Source organism: Cynoglossus semilaevis, chromosome Z (assembly GCF_000523025.1).
Source record: "Cynoglossus semilaevis isolate Cse_v1.0 chromosome Z, Cse_v1.0, whole genome shotgun sequence".
In the NCBI taxonomy this organism is placed as follows: domain Eukaryota; kingdom Metazoa; phylum Chordata; class Actinopteri; order Pleuronectiformes; family Cynoglossidae; genus Cynoglossus; species Cynoglossus semilaevis.
Window position 1 is genome coordinate 12,176,981 of NC_024328.1, and position 4,934 is coordinate 12,181,914.

The following is a 4,934-nucleotide window of genomic DNA, read 5'->3' on the forward strand; positions in this document are numbered from 1 at the left end:
GGGCAGTACCTGATGCAACCGATTGAAGAGACATATGCTGACATCTACTGGGGAATGCTACAACCAGAGACTGTTGAGACGCCTGGTATTCTCTCTGCGTACCTGCAGTGGAAGCCCTGGATCGCCCAAATCGAACCATATGTCTCTCCACCCGATCCTCCTCATGTAACTCTCTTCTATGATAGATTACAAACAGATTGGTACCTTGACAACTTCCAAGACCAATTGGAAGGAAACTCGTGGGAAATTTAAACACAAAACATTTATGTGGCTCCGGAGGGGGTGGTAGCTCTTTCTTTAGCTTTACATCCACAACATCAGGCTAAAGAATTAGGAGGCATGGTGAAAAGAGCTTTGGCACAAACTGATTGGCAATTAACACAAATACCTCAAGTTCATTTCTCACCCACCACCAACACCTATAGAATCATGTTGTGTGCTGTTAACACAGCCACCCTAGAACATGAACAAATCGCTCGACATCATGGGAGAGAGAAAACAGATCATGAGGGAGCTAAAGCTATGCTTAACACTTTACCTGACCATTTATGGGCAGACGATCCGACAGATGTGGGTCTCACTGATTGCCCACCTGTAAAATTTTCAGTCAACACAGACACTCCAATATGGATCCGACAATATCCACACAAACCTCAGACAGAAGCAGGGATACATGACACAATCACAGGCTTATTGGAAAAGGGGGTGTTGGAACCCTCACATTCAGCCTGGAACACTCCCATCTTACCTGTAGAGAAGAAAGGGACAGGTAAATACCGCATGGCACATGATCTCAGGGCCATTAATAATATCCTGGTCACCCCAACTGTACCAGTCCCGAATCCTTATGTTGCCCTGGCCAACCTCGACCCCTCCCAAAGTTGGTTCACGTGCATGTCAAATTATTACCTTCTGCTGGTAATATGTGCATATTTAGTTGTACTAAATCTACACACTCTGTCCATGTCCTTTTTGTTTCACACATTGCCTTTATTAGCTTATTTTTTACAGTTCCATTAGTTCTTTCCACTAGTCCGGCTGACTGTGGATGACATACTGTGTGTCTTTTGAGATCTATTTTCAAATTTTCTCCTACTCTGTCTATAATCTGATTCACAAAAATGTGTTCCGTTATCACTTCTCATGATCTCTGGAACACCAAAAGTTGGTATTATTCGTTGACATATGGCTTTTGCCACAGTAATAGCATCTGGTGTCTTACGTGGAAACAATTCAACCCATTTTGTTAAAGCGTCTATGATTACCAAACAGTATTCATATCCTTTATCCTTATTCAATTGTATGAAATCCATGTGAATAACCTGAAATGGATATTCAGGAAATGGAAATTTTCCCCGTCTTGTTCGCACCTGGCCCTGTGCATTATTCTTAATGCAAATCAAACATTGTCTATAAAATTTTTTAGAAAATAAATTAAATCCCTTTGTATTAAATTGCTTATCTACTAATGATACCATCCTTCCTGTTGACACATGGCACGGCCCATGTGTCATAACTGCAGCCCATCTGAATAATGATTTAGGTAACCATGGTTTTCCATTTGTCCTTATAAAAATGCCATTCTCTAATTTTCCAATAACGCTTTTCAGTATTAGATGCCTGTTCTTGTCGTGTTTTCAATACTTCCTGTGTGTCGCATGTATCAATACCTTGTGTTAATGTCTGTGTTTTCAAGTGTCATAGCTGCTTGTTTTGCGGCTTTATCAGCTCTTTCATTTCCTTGTGAAATTGGATCATTGTTTTGTGTATGTGCTTCACATTTACATACAGCTAATTTTTTAGGGAGTGAGCTTGCTTTCAATAGTTCTTGTAAAAGTCTATAGTGCATTACAGATTTCCCCGTAGAGGTTTTAAAAACTCTATTTTTCCACAACTGGGCAAAAATATGTACTGTACCATACACATATTGACTATCAGTAAAAATAGTAACATCTTTTCCTTTTGATAATTTCAATGCTTCTGTTAACGCCACTATTTCTGTGGCCTGAGCACTATAATTTGATGGTAATTTGCCTGTTTTCAAGGTTTCAGTCTGCGTTACTACTGCATAACCTGCACAGTTTTGTCCCATGCTATTTTTCTGAGCTGATCCATCTACGTACAATACGTTTCCATTTTTTTAGTGGCACGTCTGTCAAATCTGTTCTTGGTTTATACATTTTCTCTGATTCTTCTAAGCAATCATGAGGTTCTCCGTCCTCAGGATTTGGTAGTAGTGTAGCAGGATTAAGTGTTGTACATCTCTCTATTTCTATATGTGGCTGTGATAACAGAGTAGCCATGCAATGTAAATGTCTTGCTGGTGAAAGAAAAGACATTTTTGTTTGTAATATGAGCGCCGCTACTGCGTGAGGCACTTTTAGTGTAGTTTTGTGATACAAAACTACATCTGCTGCTGCATGTACTGCTTGTGCCAGCGGTCTTTGTTTGGATCCATGCTTCTGTGTCAGCACAGAAGTCATAAATCCATTTTTACAGTCCACCATCTGGGTGAACGGTTTAGAATAGTCAATACAGAAGTATCAGTTAACAGTTGTTTTATCTTTACCAAAGCTTCTTCTGCTTGTGCATTCCAAATTAGTTTATCATTCATTGCTTTAGGAGTTCCATGCACTAAATCTTGCAGTGGTTGAACTTTTTGTGAATACCCTGGGACCCACAGTCTGCAATAATTACAAAGTCCTAAAAAGGACATCATCTGCTTTTTAGTTTGTGGTTTGGGTGCACTTTTGATTGTTTGTTTTCGCATTTGGTCAATCACTCGACCTGTTTCTGTCAGTACATGACCTAAATATTTCACCTCCCCTTTCCACAACTGCAGCTTATTTTTACTAACTTTATTTCCCGTCTCGTACAGAAATTGGAGAAGTGCAAGCATGTCTTTTTTACATTGTTCTTGTGTTTCAGATGCCACTAAAAGATCATCTACATAAATCAAAATTTGACTACCCTTTGGGGGTTCAAAATCATGTAGAAAAGTTGTTATTGCTTCCGTAAATATGGTAGGTGAATTCACAAATCCTTGTGCCAATCTTGTAAATGTCAATCTTTGACCTTTAAATGTGAATGCAAACCATTCTTGACTTTTTTCTTCGACTGGTATTGACCAAAACGCATTTTTCAAATCTACCACTGAAAAATATTTTGGTTCAGGTTTCAGCGTATTTGATAAAGTATGTGGATTGGGCACGTTTGGTGCTCTTACCTCTACTGCATTGTTTACTGCTCTCAAATCCTGTACCATTCTCCAGTCTAGACTAGGTGCTGCTTTTCTTACTGGAAAAATTAGTGTATTACATTCAGATTCGGGACATACTTTTATTATCCCTTTTGCTTTTAGGTCTTTGATTATTGGCTCTATCCCTTTTTCAGCATCAGGCTTCAAAGGGTATTGTCTCACTTTCGGCCTAAACTCTGTTTTGCCCTTGATTATCACAGGTTTTGCATTTTTCATTAGTCCTACATCGGTTGGACTATTAGCCCATAAGTCGTCAGGAAGACATTTTAGCTCACTCTGCTCTTCAGCTGTGAGCGTAAATATTTCTCATGTCTGTTCTGTTAAATGTACAGTTGGAGTTGTTGTCGTTACCCAGCTTAATCTGGTTCGGAACAAACCAGAAGTAGAACTAAATTCCACTTTTGGATCGATTGTAGGTTTCCACATTTTTATATCCTGTGATTGCCATGCAATCCTATTTAAATCTTTCCACTCTTCATTTTTTGATTTTGTAAGTGACACGTGAGCATTCATTTGGTGACAGCACCGCTTTTGCTTCTTCTGACAATGATACTGAACAAAATGAGGTTTGACCTTTCCAATAAAGGTGTTCTAATTTAATCATCTGAGGTCCAGGTTTATGGACTGCTTTATCATAGTCTGGATCTGGTCCAGGACTGGTTTTAAATCTTAGAGTGGTATGTACATTTTCTGGATTCATCCTGTCACCTCCCTGTTCCTATATATTTTTGTTTAATTATTATTATTATTATTTTAGTTTTTTTTTTTCAGTTTTTAGTTGAAAAATAAAGGGACAAAGCCGAAAGAAAAAGAAGATTCAGTTTACAATGAATAGAAAATGTTTTAATACTTGATTTTTATTTTTAGTTAGATATTTTAGACAATTTTGTAAACTAAAATTTGTACTTTATAAACAAATGTATATGTTGTTAAAATACTGATGTAACTGAACTCATTGTTTGGTCGTTAGACATGGTTCAGCACACAGTCCCCTCTACTACAAAGGTTTCTACTAGGCTTAATGGTGTTCTCTTTACTACCATTACCCCTGCTGCAGTTGGCACAACTGCCATTTCAAAATATGTTAAAAGGTCTCTCCCTAGTAAATTATGAGGGCATTCTGGAGATAAGACTACGGAAACGTGCACACAGTCATCTTTCTCTTCATTCATTAGTGAGAATTTGACAATTTTACTTAGATGAGTCGTGATAATTCTTCCATTTTCTGATTTTACTTTTATGGTTTTATTTGATCGGGGTAATCCCTTTGTGTCTCTTATTAACGTCCGCTGTGCCCCAGTGTCACATAAAAATAACATTGGTTTGCCATTTACCATAAGGGTCATTTCTGGGCGTCGCGATGCATCAACATTTTCTAATACGAGGAGCAGATCAATTTGTTCTAAACTTTCATTATTTTGTCTTGACATTAAAACATGGGTATCGGTACCCTTTTCATGTAGTCATGCTCTGTCTCTTTCTGTCTCCTGTTTCTCCAGTCACGCGCTAGGTGACCTGGCTTGTGACAGATATAGCATCGATTAAACTTTCTGTCTTCTTCTTTTTGTCGATCATCTCTCCTAGGACCTGATCTTTGTCTATTTCTGTCCCTTAATCTTGCACCAGTGCTCAGAAACAGCTCCGTCATCTGTAATTAACTACAAAAACTCCAGCA